The sequence below is a fragment of the Petaurus breviceps genome, unplaced genomic scaffold, assembly GCF_028583685.1.
Source record: "Petaurus breviceps papuanus isolate PSGF00001 unplaced genomic scaffold, PetGlider_PUasm1.0 90701, whole genome shotgun sequence".
Lineage (NCBI taxonomy): Eukaryota > Metazoa > Chordata > Mammalia > Diprotodontia > Petauridae > Petaurus > Petaurus breviceps.
The window spans coordinates 9,809,597-9,825,194 of record NW_027187316.1 but is presented as its reverse complement, the minus strand read 5'-3'; the positions used below and the strand labels follow the sequence as shown (position 1 = coordinate 9,825,194).

General features: G+C 39.5%; 1 protein-coding gene across 6 annotated transcripts in view; it reads right to left on the bottom strand.

Moving 5' to 3' along the window:
* The window catches only part of TRERF1 (transcriptional regulating factor 1), a 305,915-nt gene that overhangs the window by 230,284 nt on the left and 60,033 nt on the right, over window positions 1-15,598 (bottom strand). The window lies entirely within an intron of this gene.

Below are 15,598 nucleotides of genomic sequence, written 5' to 3'. Positions count from 1 at the left end.
AAAGAAAGAAAGAAAGAAAGAAAGAAAGAAAGAAAGAAAGAAAGAAAGAAAGAAAGAAAGAAAGAAAGGAAGGAAGAAAGGAAGGAAGAAAGGAAGGAAGAAACTAGACAACTCAGTAAAATTCTAAGTTTATTCATTCATTCAATAAACATTTACTAAATGTCTGCCTATGTGCCAGACACTGCTAAGTCTTTTTTTGTTGTTGTAGTCACTGTTGTTGACTAGTTTCATGTGTCTGACTCTTCATGACCCCATTTGGAGTTTTCTTGGCAGAGATACTAAAGTGGTTTGCCATTTCCTTCTCTAGATTATTTTACAAATGAGGAACTGAGGCAAACAGGGTTAAATAACTTGCCTAGGGTCACAAAGCTAGTAAGTGTCTGGGGTTGGATTTGAACTCAGGAAGCAGAATCTCCCTCTGTCAGTGGGACCTCCCAAGGTCAGTGCTACATTCATTGAACCACCTAGCTGCCCAAATTCTAAGTTACAGATAAACTATCATTCTGAATCGATGGAGACAGCTTGTACACCTGGAATTTCCTACACATATATAAAAAAAATCAAAGATCTAGACACCCCTCCTTTCTCCTCCATCCTCCAGAGAGAGAGAAAGAGGAGGGAGGGGAGGAAAGAAGGAAGGAAGGAAGGAAGGAATGAGGAAGGAAGGAAGGAAGGAGGGAAGGAAGGAAGGGAAAGGAGAGAGAAAAGAAGGAAGATAGGAAGGAAGAAAATGAGAAAGAGAGAGAGAGAATCTGGTCAAGTAGTTGTTACAACAATCCATGGCTACATGGTGCTTTAAGGCAGGTAAGGCACAGCAACAATAAACCTGTAAGATAGGCAGGTAGTATAAACTTTATCTTCATTTTATAGATGAGTAAAGCGATGATCAGAGAGCTTAAAGTGATCTGCCCAGGACCCCACAGTTAATATGTGTCTGGGTAAGAGACTGACTCCAGGTCTCTTCACAAGGTTCAGATGCCTCTCATTACTGTCACAGTGATAATGAAGTAGCACTCAAACATTCTAAGAGTTAACCTACCACAGAGATACACCAGTATATATACTAAGAGCCACCTTATACATGGGTTAGGAAACCTGGATTCTAGTTCAGACTATGGCATTAACAATAACATACATCGGGGCGGCCAGGTAGCACAGCGAGTGAGAGCACGGCTCCAGTGTTGGAATGACCTGGAGATCAAATCCCGGGCTCAGACACTTAGCACCCACCCAGAAATACCTGACCATGTAACCTTGAGCAAGTTACTTAACCCCAATTGCTTAGGGGCGGCCAGGTGGCTCAGTGAGTAAGAGCACCGGCTCCAGTGTCGGGATGACCTGGATCAAATCTGGGCTCAGATACTAGCACCACATCCAGAAATAACTGGCCGTGTAACCTTGAGCAAGTTACTTAACCCCGATTGCTTTAAAAAAACAAACAAACAATAACATGCATCTATAAACTTCCTTACGGTTTGCAAAGTGCTTGACAAATATTTTCTCATTTTATCCTCACAACCATCCCAGAAGGCAGGTGCTAGTATTATCTCCATTTTACAGATGAGGAAAGAAAAGACAAAAGTCACAAGGTTCAAAATTAACAGAACTAGGATTGACAATTAGGTCTTCCTTAACTCCAACATATTCTTTACCCTTAGAACTCAGCAGCCTGCTCTACTTTGGGATTTCTATGACTGATTTCTCCATCATACTAAGTCATGTACCATTTTCTCTCCCCACCCTTTTGAGCAGCCTTTTATGTAATGTTACTCCATTAGATTGTAATTTAATTCAAACTTGGTCTTAAGGTCAGCACTCTAGATATACCACCAAGCTGCCTTCAGAAAGCTCTATATCCTTCAGCAAGTCAATTTCCCACACAGAATCTAACAATGTGTTGTTGTGAAAAGAGCATTAGATTTAGAGTCAAGAGAATCTGCCATTTATTCTTACCTGGGTGACTTTGGATAAACCTCTTTTCCTCTCTTTGTTTTAGTTCCCTTACATATAAAATTTAGGGGGTGAACTTACTGACCTCTTAAGGTCCCTTCCAGCTCTACATCTGCCCTTTCTGTCTTTTACACGGTGTTTTGGATTGAATACAAAAAAATCTTGTTTCCATACCACAATACTTTCAGCATGAGAGAGTAATATATAGGGTGTGAAAAAAAAAAGAAACCCACTCCTACTGACTTGCCTTTGTATACGAAAGATAAATACAGTTATAGAGCTTAGAAATCACCTAATTCAACCCCTTCATTTTACTGATGAGAAAACCAAGGCCCAAAGAGGCAATGACTTGCTCATGCTCACAGAGATACTAAGTAGTAGAGATCCTCTGAATTCCAGATTCTATCCTCTCTCCACAATACTGAGCTACTTCCAACCTAGGTTTCTTGGTCTAAATTACCCATAACTAGAGTCAATTTATGTGCAAACTAATTAACCAAAATCCTCTTCCATTTCTATCTTCAATAAAAACCACCAGTTGGTTTAAACTGAGGTCTCCCGAATTTATTATCATCTATTACTATCTATTCAATAATGTATGTGAAGTGCATTTCCTAGCAGGCACCCATATTTTTATCACTATTTTTGACAGAACATTCTCAGCAAGCATCAGTTCTCACTAATGCCAACAAAAGCTGAGCCTTCATAATTCTAACAAAATGTAAACTCCTTGAAGGGAGGGGCTCCCTGTCCTTTTTTTGGCCTTTAAGTTACCACTGTTCAGCACATAGCAAGTGTTTAATAACTGTTTGCTTGAGCAAAATTAAATTTCAGTATCTGTTATTGTTTTCTTTTGTTCATTCAATAATGGTTCATTTTGATGTAAAAATTAGCCCTCTTTGGTTTAGGTGGAAAAAATTCAAGACTTTGAATCAGCTGAACTAAAGCTTTTCTGTCACTTATGAGCTGTATGACTGAGACTCAGTTTCCTCATCTGTCAAATAGGGATAATAACAAAGCAGCGCCTTACAAAACCACTTCTATAAACTTCTATAAATCTGGGCAATTTATCATTAGCAGAGACTAACTTGAGAAAACACAGAGGAGATGCTAAGGTGGGGAAAAAAAAGAAAAAGGAAAATGAAGGACTATGTGGGTGGAAACTCAGTTTCCCTATCTTTTTAAAAAAAATCAAATCCCACAAGAGTTCTCCTTTAAGTAACTTTCCCCAACTCTCACCAAAAAAAGGTGTCCGGTGAAGAGGCAGATGTAGAAGGTATCGGGAACACTTGCAGTCACTAATTTGCATAAATGTTAACTCAGTAAGGGGTTGTTTACTTCCTCCCTGAACTTGCCCCCAAAGTTTATTTTATACCAACCCCATATTCTCTACATAGCCCTCTACCCGTTTAGATGGATGAGTCTTTCTTTAAAGATATTATTATCAGAGCTTGAGAATTCTATGATTTGTTTCAAAAGAGAAAGCGAGAAGGGGGGAGAGTCAACATCTTTCTGAGTTGAGTGCCTCTCAAAAGCTCTGTTCTGTGTACTTTCCCACTTCCTGTTGCTTCCCCACCTCACAACTTTTTTTTTTAAACATGTATGTTCTTTCTGGTAGCACAGTATAATTTTGGTGGGGGTGTCAGAAGAAACCTTGGACAAAGATATAGTTCTTACCGCTTAGAGGCAATGGGATTGTGTGCAATGTGGAAACTATTTTCCAGTAGCTAATAATGCTGGTGGTACCTTTATGGCTAGGGAGGGACTTGGCAAAAGTAGGTCCTGGCCCAGTAGTCCAATGGTACCAGTGGGGCCCCAGAATTAAATGGCCAAGATTTTTCACCAGTATGGGTCTCAGATTTCTCCTTGTAAAATGAGAGGAGTGGATTAGATTGACCCTGCAAATCTTTCACAACATTTTAAGATTCAAGGATTGATTCTAAGGCACCAGGTCAGGAGACACACACACAAGTAAGCCCTTGTAAATCAGGGTCAAGGCCTATCTGGAGGTAGGGACTAAGCACAAGAAAGTGAGACTGCTAACTCCTTGAGAGTGAAGGGATACTTGTTAGACAGAAGTGGTAAGTAAGGCCCTAATTCCTAAGGTTCCCTAATTCTGCCATCTAAACCTTGTCAAGTCTCCCAAATCATAGGATTTAGTTCTTGAAGAGAAAATGTGGTCCAATCTGCTCATTTTACAGATAAAGAAATTGAAGTTAGGAGAGGCAAAGTTATAATAGCACGATGCCTGGCCTACAAGAAATGCTTGCTGACTGACTGATTGACTGATTTTTCAACATCACTCAGTCAGTCAACAAACATTTAATTAGTTGCCTGCTATGTGCTAGGGGCTAGAAAAAGAAAAAAAAGTCACAAGGCTTATAATCAACAGAGCCAGGATTAACAACAAAGTCTTCCCAAATTCCAATATCCCTTAGAATTTACCTGGCTGGGGGCAGCTAGGTGGAGCAGTGAATAGAGCAAAGGCCCTGAGGACCTGAGTTCAGGAGGACCTGAGTTCAAATCCGGCTTCAGACACTTAACACAAAAACTAGCCGTATGACCTCAGGCAAGTCACTTAACCCCAATTGCCCTCCAAAAAGCAACAACAGCAACAACCAAAAAAAGGAATTCACCTGGCTACACTACTCTGGGACTTCTCTGACTGGTTTCTCCATCACACTCCCAAGCCATGTACCACTCCCCCTCCCCACACTTTTTCAGCTGTTTTTTGTGTATTGCCTTGCCCCTATTAGATTATAAGCTCTCTTTTTTGGGGGGAGGGGAGAAAGCAGGGCAATTGGAGTTAAGTGACTTGCCCAAAGTCACACGGCTAGTAAGTGTTAAATGTCTGAAGCTGGATTTGAACTGAGGTCCTTCTGATTCCAGGGTTGGTGCTCTATTCACTGAGCCACCTAGCCACCCCAAGTAAGCTCTCTAAAAAAAAAAAAAATGTATCCTTGGCAAATAACACAGCATCTAGCACACAGTAGGAATTTAATAAATGTTTATTGACTGACTGTGTAAATGCCACATCACCTGATTGACTGATAACCATACTACTGATTACCAAGCTTGATCCAAGATTGAATTCAGCCAGGCTCAATAAACATAATTCACCCATTTTCTATAACATAGGGAAATATGATCCATGATCTCAAACAGAACCAAAAAAACTGGTACATTCACCACACAGGGCTTCTAGTCTCATACTTTATCCCATATAAACTCCAGCCTAGCCTTCAAAGCAACTCTCCCCCATCCACTATCTTGACTGAAACTCATGCTAACAAGTTACTGGTTAGGGCTTAAGTCTAGTGTTCTCTCCACCACAATAAATTTCTATATCTTCATGAATCATGAATCAATTCAATTCAACCAGCATTTATTAAGCACTTTCTGTTTGCAGAATACCATGCCAGGCAAAAAGGGAAGACATGACTAAGTTTAAATAAGAACAAGTTTCTGACTTCAAAAGGTTTACAAACTAACAGGGGAAGGTGAAACAAACGAAAATAACCAGTTATCTTCTGAAGCCTACTGTATGCAAAATATGCCATCAGACACTGCAAAAGTATACCAAGAAGCAGCAGGTCTCCATAAAGTCCCTGTGCAATTAGCAAAGTCTTAAAATTTTAATAGCTTAAGTTGTAGGTATGCTAAGGACAATCTGTAAAGTACAGGGCTCCTGCACATAGCAGGTGCGTAATTAACACATGGGATGAATGTTGAATGCAAACAGTATTTAAAAAGCAAACAGGCCCCGTAAGCCTAATTATAGTCCCCCAACCCCCAGCATTCTCATAAATAAAAAGAACACTGGCCTCAAAGCCCGGAAATCCCTGCTCTGCTAGTTATGAACAGTGTGACCTTGGGCACATCACTTGGTGGTGTCCCTGGATCTCAGTTTCCTCATCTGTGAAAGAGCGGGATGAAGGGTCAAGATTAAAGGAATGGTTCCTAACATTGGGGACTGTCAGCTATTTGAGCATGAAGACTCCCTCTTTTAAAATAAAAAAATGGGAAGAACCCTCCTTAAATGTTAGCAGCTGTACTAGGATGATTTGGGATCCAATGACTGAGAACATACATTTGTTGTTCAGACATGTCCAACATTTGTGGTTTTCTTGGGAAAGATACCAGAATGGTTTGCCATTTCCTTCTCCAGTTCATTTTATAGATGAAGAACTGAGGCAAAAAGGGTTAAGTGACTTGCCCAGGTTCACACAGCTAGTAAGTATCTGAGGCTGGATTTGAACTCAGGAAGATGAGTCTGAGTGCAGGCCCAGCACTCTATCCACTGCACCACCTAGCCTTCTTGAGAACATACTTTCTCATAAAAGACTACTACAAATGGAACAGTTACAATAATTCACATTTGTATTATACTTTAATATTTTCAAAGCACTTTCCTCACAACAACCCTGTGAGGCAGGTGGTGCACATATTATGGCCCCCATTTTGTGGAAGAGAAAACTGAGACTCAGAGGAATTAAAGAGATTAGCCCAAGATCACACAGCAAGTAACTAACTGTCCACAGTGGGATTCAAACAGCTGTCCTGACTCCAAGGCTATCATGCTAGTATGTTTTCAAACGAATTTGTATTTTAGTCACAGCAGCATCTACAGACATCTGAAAAAGAGTAATATACATGTGTGCAACATAGTACTTTATTGGAGCAACAGAAGCATTATTTCCTTATGAGTTGTTTAATAAGATTGACCCCTTTAAATGTGAGGAATCACTGGCTAATGTATTTGGTAGGCACTACAGTCTCTTCCAGCCCTAAAATCCTGTGATTACATGTTCTTTAAAAAAAAAAAAATTATTATATACAAGTGGGTAATACTGCCCAAAACATTAATAAATTTTCTTTTTTGTTTGCTCATATTACACCTACAACCTAAGCCATTTTTAAAGTTTATGGTGTAACTGATGTAAAGTGAAGGAGATCATTGTACACAAGAATAGCCCTGTTATAAATGATGATCAACTGACTTGATCAATGATTTGGCTATTCTGATTGATACAACGATCCACAACAATTTCAAAGGATTCATGATTTTTAAAAATGCCATCCCCACCTCCAGAGAGAGAACTGATGAATCCTGAGTGCAAACTGTACACTTCTTGCTTGCTTTATTTGTGATACGACTAATACGGAAATATGTTTTGCATGATTTTACACATATAACTGATATCATCTTTTCAGTGGGTGGGGGAGGGGTGGGAAGGAGGGAAAGAATTTGGAATTCACAATTAAAAAGAAAAGAACATTAAAAAAATTAAAAGAAAAAAAAGCATACATGGTGTATGAGACGATGGAAGAGACAGAGAACGTAGCAACAGAAGATACTGAGTGCCCTGGGAACTTCACAGGAAGCAGATAATTCTCTGCCACAATGGGTTACAGTGGTCAAGGGAAGCTTCCCACAGGCAGGGAGTAGGGGGGAAGAAAGATGAAGAATGGCTTACAGGAGATGCCCCAGCAATGGCACCAATTCACTAACAAAGCCAAAAGCCTACTTAGGCCATAGGAGGAAGGGTATTTGAGAAGTGGAGAGATTTCAATCAGTAAAACTAAACTGCTACTGAGTTATTTCACATAAGAATTTCTTTTTTAAAGCAATGAGATCAATTTGGGCGCTCCTGACAAAAATATTAATAATATATTTACTCAGGGGTTGGATGCTGGGTGCTAAAACCCACCTTCCAAGCTAAGAAGCATTTCTTCCCAGAGTCATCAGGCAAATTAACAATACTAGGAGAGCCACGTCTCTGGGTCCAGCTAATGTTCAGTGGCTTATTTTTCTGGCTCCCTACAACACTCCAGAAAAGGACAAGACAGATTTCCTTCAGCCTCCCCAAACCAGTACATCTCCACTGCTTCCTAGGAGCAGAGAGACAACTTGATAGCTTATAGATCCGAAGATTTAAAGCCGGAAGGGACCTTTGAAGTCAAAAGCGGTCAAAGACAAAGGAAAGATCACATGAATATAATATTTTTATAGCAGTGATTTTTATGTTAGCAACAAAGCAGAAATAACACGAGTACACAATAACTGGGAATGGTTAAACAAACTGTGGTCTATAAAGGTAATGAATAGTGTTTCACTGAGCTCTAAGCAATGATAAACACAATGAAATTCAGAGAAACTTGGGGAGATTTTTATGAACAGATACAGAGCCAAGGGGGCAGAACTAGGAAGACAATTATATGATCACAATAACATAAAAGAAGACAAAATGCCAATCACGTCCTACCAGAGAGGTGATGAACTTAAAATGAAGAAATATCTACACATTTTGGGGCATGGCTAATGTGGAAATTTGTTTTGCTGAACTATGCATGTTTATGATGAGGGTTTTATTGTTTGGAGGGGAGTGTGCTTTTTTTGTTCAAATGGGGTACAGTGAAAGGATCGGGTTATAAATGAACATAAAAATTAATTCATTTTTTAAAAAAATACTCTGGAATTCTCATCAATGCAGAGAACCATAGTGGCTTCAAAAGTCATATCACTACGGGCAGCCAGGTAGCACAGCGAGTAAGAGCACTGGCTCCAGTGTCGGGATGACCTGGATCAAATCTGGGCTCAGATACTTAGCACCACACCCAGAAATAATAACTGGCCGTGTAACCTTGAGCAAGTTACTTAACCCCAATTGCTTTAAAAAAAAAATAAAGTATCACTGTACACTTCTTGCCTATTAGCATTGAGAAGTGTCTGACTAGTCTGGAATGCAACACATATTTTTTAGACATCTCCAATGTGTTAATTTGTTTTTGCTTGAAAATATTTCTTTGTTCATTGCTTGACAATATTTATTTGTTCATCAGAAAGGGTAAGTCAGTGGGAGGGAACAATGATGTTTAAGAATATCAATAAAATATGAAGAGAGTCAAAGACAGAGAGACAAAGACAGAGAGAGTACCTTCAGATATCCTCTCGCCACCTTTTCAGCTTCCTATCTTCTGTGAGATCCTTGAGGACAAGGATTATCTTTTGCCTTTCTTTGCCTCCCCAACACTTAGCACAATGTCTGGCACATAGTAAGCACTTAATAAATGTTTGCTGACTGACAGTTCAGAGAGTACCACATCTACCACATTTCACAGTTTTGGAAACTGAGGATACAGAGGTGAAAACACTTAATGAGTGTTCCAACAGAAGTCACAGAACCAGGATTTCCAACCCGTGTTCCAACTCCAAATTCAGCACCCTTTCCACCACTAGAATAGGTCACCTCCCCACCTCCTGTTCTAAACAAATTAGAAAGGCTACCATAATTAACCAGCAGAATCCATTATCCCTCTGTGGAAATCTAGAGCCCAGGGACTGACCCCTTTGGAATTAAAAAAAATAAGAAAGCTCCAGTCCAGTCTCTTCTAATTTACACTCACTGAAATGCACCCACCAGTAGTCCTTGCCTTGAGAACACAATGGATGGATGGATGGATGGATGGATGGATGGATGGATGGATGGATGGATGGATGGATGGAAAAGAAAGAGAAAGAAAGAAGAAAAGAGGGAGAAAGAAGGGAAAAAAGAAAATCTCTCTACTCAGCTCTTAACTCCCATTCAGTTAAGTAAAAATAAAAAGCAAACCTTCCCCCAACATATTGTGATTTAATGAAAGCATCACGCTGATCTTCACAGCCACCCACCCCAACCCACTTCATTTAAATTTAGGTAATCACCATGCAAACTGAACTGAAATAATAAAATCTTCATTTGCAAAACTAGCACTTATTGGAGGGGAGTAGGGAAAGGGGTGTCCAGGGAGAGATAGTGTTACTTCAAGCTCAGCAACCAAGGGATTTATAAAGAAGCCCTGGTGAGGTTTCCACTCATTGTGGATAGGTTCACAGGGTCCAAAAAGGAAATCTACTTTGCAAAGATTAAGTCTTTCATGACCTTGTATGACTCATGGCTGTTATTTCCTCATAAAGCCAAAATCTCTCCCATTCTTGATCAGGGGTCTATGGTTCCATCTTAGTTGGGAAGAAAAATCATGTTCATAGGATCATAAATATAACCCTGAGAGAGTACAGATCATCTGTCCCAACCTCATCTCATCATTTTACAAGAGAGGAAATTGAGCCCCCCAGAGAAGTTCAGTGGATTGTCCAAGGTTATACAGCTATGAAGGGGCAGATGTGGGATTTGAAACCACATACCCTGACTTCAAATCCATTACTTTCCACTCAAGCAAATTTAGAGTCTCCATCCCTTTTCCTCCTCAAACTCTAAATTGGTTTCCTGGGATCTGGTTGGAAGGGTATGAAGGAGAGCAGAGAAAGGCATATATATGCACCCAAATTTGCTACCAGAAAAAAAAAAATCCTGGCTTGTAGAGATGAAACAGACCACCTCAGGAGTAAATTCAAGATTTTTTTTTTCTATGTGACAGGACAAGTGACTACTTACAAAGACCTTAATGTAGGTCAATACTTTTCTTTCATCCTCATCCCCAACCCTCTCTACCCTACCCTCCAGAAACAAGAAATAGCATGATACCGCATGAACTCTTTCAGAAATAATGCAAAGGGAGATGAAAATTAACGTTCACAATCCAAGTGGAACCACTTGTCCTTACCAGAGTTATTACTCATCACCACACAATAAAGACACTATTAAGAGTACTTAATGCTAATTGAGGTACATGTGTTGCTTCACCTGATTTAACTGTACCATGGCCCCAGTCTGCACACAGTGGAATGGGAAACCAAAATCTAGTTCAACATCAACTCCTATTATCTAAAATCTCTCCCCTTCTACACACCTATAGTCCTGTTATGTAAACTCCCCATTGTCCCAACCTTGAACAAAATATAAACAAACCATGGAAATAAATTAGAAAACAAAAATTTTAAATTTAAATTTTAAAACCTGTGGTTCAGAGGGGAAAGAACCTCAACACAGTTCAATATTACCCTGAAAACTCAAGAGCTGTGGTATTCAAAGATTCTCTTAATAGGGATGATGATGATGATGATGGTAGCTAACATCTATAGAGTGCTTTAAGGTTTGCAAAAGGCTTCCTTACATTCTCACTTGATTCTTTCTCACAACACATGATAGGTATTATTACTATCCTCATTTTACAAATGGAGAAACTTATTAATCAACCAATCAATAAACATGTATTAAATGCCTACTATGTGCTAGGCACTATGCTATGTGCTGGGGATACAAAGAGACAAAAGACAGTCCCTGCCCTCAAGGAGCTCACAATCTAACTTTTGCCTAAAAGAGGTTAAGTGACTTACCCAAAAGTCACACAGCAATTAAGTATGTGAAACAGCATTCAAATTCCGGTCTTTCCAATTCCTATCCTGTCTGTTACATTTGAACTGCAAAAGTTCCAACCAAAAGGTTCTTGACTATATTTTCTTTTAAAACATGACTATTATGGGTATGTTTTGCATGACTACACATGTATAACCTATATCGAATTGCTTACCTTCTTAATGAGAGGGGGAAGCTGGGGAGGGAGGAAGGGAGAGAATTTGGAACTCATAAGTTTTAAAAACTTTTTTACATGTAACTGGGGGAAAATAAAATACTGAATTTAGGGGGAAAAAAAGGTTCCAGACTTATAACTTAGGCAGGAAAAAAGGCAGTTCTGGAGCCATCCCTATCAGAAGTCACCCCCCACCCTGCACACATCTTTCAGGAATCTGCTCTCCAACAGGTACACTGAGACACCAAATCCCAGAACATGAGAACTTCCCTGACCCCAAGAGATGCTTTTAGGACAAACAAATAAAAGAACCATGCCATTTTTATACAACAGAAAATTTCTATTTAAATTTTAAATTTTCTTGAACTTTGCCCTGGAAAGAGTTATCCAGACAGGAAACAAGTGGAAACTATAGGTTCCCAGATGACAGATTTATAATGTAAAAGAATTCTTCAGAGAAACTAGATATGATAATATCACTAACCTCTGAATCTAAAAAGACCCAACCATTCTCTTCCCAAAGCTATCCCTTGAGACTATTCTCAGGTGGAGAATACAGAATGCATGGATCTGATCCAACAAGGTAACTCCAACATTCCCATGCTCCCCACCAATTAGGATGTCTAAACTTTACCCTGCCCCCACCACTACTCTGCAGCATGCATTCATCAATCAATGTCAATGCCTTAGAATTTCAGAGGCCTACAAGACAGGTGAACTCACATTAAATGCAATGACAAATCTTGGTCATGAAGAAAAGATAATGAAACATAATTCCCTCCTCTCAGCAGAGAAGTGGGAGACCACAGGAACACAATGCTATATGTACTATCTTTCTGGCAAGCTTGGAGACTACTTAAGGGATGATATCTTTTTTCCTTCTAAGATCTCACTAGGTCTCAGTTTCCCCACATGAAAAATGAGAAAGTAGAGTAGATGAGGAGGCAGCCACATAGCTCAGGGTATAGCACTGGGCCTGAAGTCAGGAAGACCTAAATTCAAATTCAGACTCAGACAATGACTAGCTATGTGACTTTGGGCAAGTCACTTAACCTCTATTTGCCTTAATCCAGAGAAGAAAATGGAAACCCACTCCAAGTATCCTTGACAGGAAAACAAAGGGTAACAAAGAATCAGACACCACTGAACAAGGAATAGATGGTCTCTTGAGTCTGTTACCACCTCCAAGTCCTACAATGTTATAAAGTATCTTCTGATGACAAAAACGATCAACTGATTATTTCTTACCCATCAGCACTAACAGCTTGATTCTCCTGGTTTTTCTACCCAAAGATTGTACTGCCCTTCCCAAGAATTTCTAAAACCGGGCAAGCCTGATTGGTGAGAAGACTTTTTTTCCCCAAAAAATTTTTATTTTAGATTCAAATGCCAGAACACAAATACAGAGTAAAGAAACAAAAACAATATCATGAACTTAAATACAAAGTTAGAAAGAAAAAAAAAGACCTTTTAAAAAGATATTCTTCCAGTTGTGATTTCAACATCAAAGGGGGGGGGGGGGCAGCAGTCTCTGCCACTAGAAATTTGTAATATGGTGCACTGGAAAATAGCTATCCAATTTGTTATAACAATGTGCCTGGTTACAAACTCCCCTGGCAAGAGACAAGGTGCTGGGGAGAAACAAATTCTCACACTCAGTTCCAGGTAACCTGAAAGGGAAAAAATTGCTCCTTCCCAGCTGTCTTTTGCCTCTTTTGTATCCCAAGTGCTTAGGAGTGAGCAACTGACCTGACACAGAGTGGGTGTTTAATAAATGTTTACTAATTTGTTGATAATTGTACCCCCAGCACCTTGCTTAAAAGGTGCTTAATATATGTTCAAATTATAAGAAAATAAACATGCAAGGTCCCTCCTTATGGGGCCAAACCTTACCATGGGAAACAAACGAAAAGTTTCTGAGGACCCTTCCAGCTCTAAATTCCCCTCTCTGGTCTCAGTGTATTTCTCAGAATATCTATCCCAACCCTAATTCCTGGGTGCAGGCCACCACCCTTACACAGCTTGTACTCACTGAGAAAACAAAGTCCCCACCTTAAAGCTACTGCCTCCAACCCACAAGTGTGTCCTCTGCACAGATCCTGAACAACTTCAAGGATCTCCCTCTCTCAACATCTCTACCTCTCTTACTTTTCCAATGGATTTTATGGTATGGCATTTATTTACCAAATAAACATTTAGCTTCAGCAAACAAATGCTTCCTAGGGATATATATCCAGGCAATTTGATAAACAGAAGAAACCCATTTTGACATGTCACAAATTACAGAGAAATGCATGCTTTGCTCCCTCCCTTCCCTCTTCATTTACACACACACACACACACACACACACACACACACACACAGAGTCTAGGTCACCCAGCTTAGACCGCTTTACCCTGATAGAGTACCTATATCAGCTAATCCACTTGGTTTATTTCTCCTTATCCCCAGGATTCTCTTGGATTTCTCTAGCCACACATACAGGAACCCAAGACAATATACAGATTTAAAGTCTTGAAGAAACATACTGTCCCCCAACCACACATGGTCAAACTGGAACCACCTTCTTCAGTTGCCAAATAAAACCAAATGTCTGCTTGGAAACAGTAAAGACAAGACTAGAGAACTTGTGAGAGGCAAGCTGGGTCTCAGACCAGCCTCCAATTCCAGGGCTCTTTCCTCTAAACCAAACTACAGCAATATCACAAGAAATAATCACAGGAAAGTCCAAAGGGATTTCCAAGTCACTTGAGTATTTAGTGAGGTCAGTGATTTAAATGCTCATGAAGATATCATGTCCCAGACAATCAAGGTAGCTTTTAAAGTAACACACTGAATTTTATATATGCTTTAAAAAGAAGTAGCAAAACTTTACTCACTAGAAATGAGAGACTAGATATAATCCTCTTTTTTACTCTTGTTTGGATATGGAAATGTTCAAGCTTGTTGGTGTTTTGTCAGATTTCAGAATAATAAAAAATTAAAAATGTTCTAAGAAGCCAAGTCACCAAGTAATTTATTAAGCAGCTTCTATATGCCACATAAAGAAAGGCAAATAGAGACTCTGCAATCAAGGGACTCACAGTCTGATGAGCGAGACACCACGCAAACAACTATAAAGAAGATAAATCAGAGATAATTTAGGGCAGTAACATTCAGAAGGATGGGGAAAGCAGAAGGTAGGATTTTAGCAGAGATTTCAAGGAAGCTGAAATGAGAAGGGGGAGCATTCCAGGCAAGAGGGGCAGTCAGTGCAAATATACAGAACTGGGAGTAGAGCCCCATATGAGGAACAACAGAGTTAAGATATGGCTATAACCTGTCACTCCTCCATCTCTGAATGTGACCTTTCTGGGAAGGTTCAGGAGAGTAGGTAAAATATTCAGGATCCATGTCCTCTTCCTGCCCACTTTCATAAAAATTTTCCATCAAACATTAACATCAAGGTTAAGTTGAACCAATGGAAAACCCTGGGCTAGAGAAATCCAAGAGAATCCTGGGGATAAAGGGAAATAAACTGAGTGGATTGTTGATAAAAGTGCTCTACCAGAGAAAAGAATTCTAAATTGGGGCTCAGGTGACCTGTACTGGATTTATTTCTCTCCTATTACAATTCTCTTCACTTCTGTGACTCAGTTTCCCATCTATAAATGGAAATAATATCTGCCCTCAAGGGTAGGTTATGAAAATCATGTAGGAAAAATACTGTGTATGTGTATGGGTGAGAGGAAGATCTTTACAACTTGACACTTAATTCCATTTAAAACGGAAAAAGAGGAAAGCAAGATGAAAGATATTTGAATGAAAACATCAAAAATTAAAAATGTTCAAAATTTTCAAAGAGTAAAAGGAAAAGAGCCCTATTTCATAGCATTTTTAAAAAATTAAACCAATAGCCTGTATGCATGCAGTTCTTTCTGCAAGAGAAATGTTTGTATTTCTGTGCATACATACACACAAACACACACACACAGTCCAGTAATGATAATACAACATTTAGTCTTAAAATCTGTGCCCCTACTTACTGCATGCTGGCCTAGACACTCTATATTTTCTTGTTCACCAAAAAGTGCCTTGCTGACATGGGGGAAAAGGAAGGAAGAAAGGGAAGGAAGGAGAAAGGAGAGAAGGGGAGGGGACAGGAGAGGACAGGAGGGGAGAGGAGTAGAGGGCAGG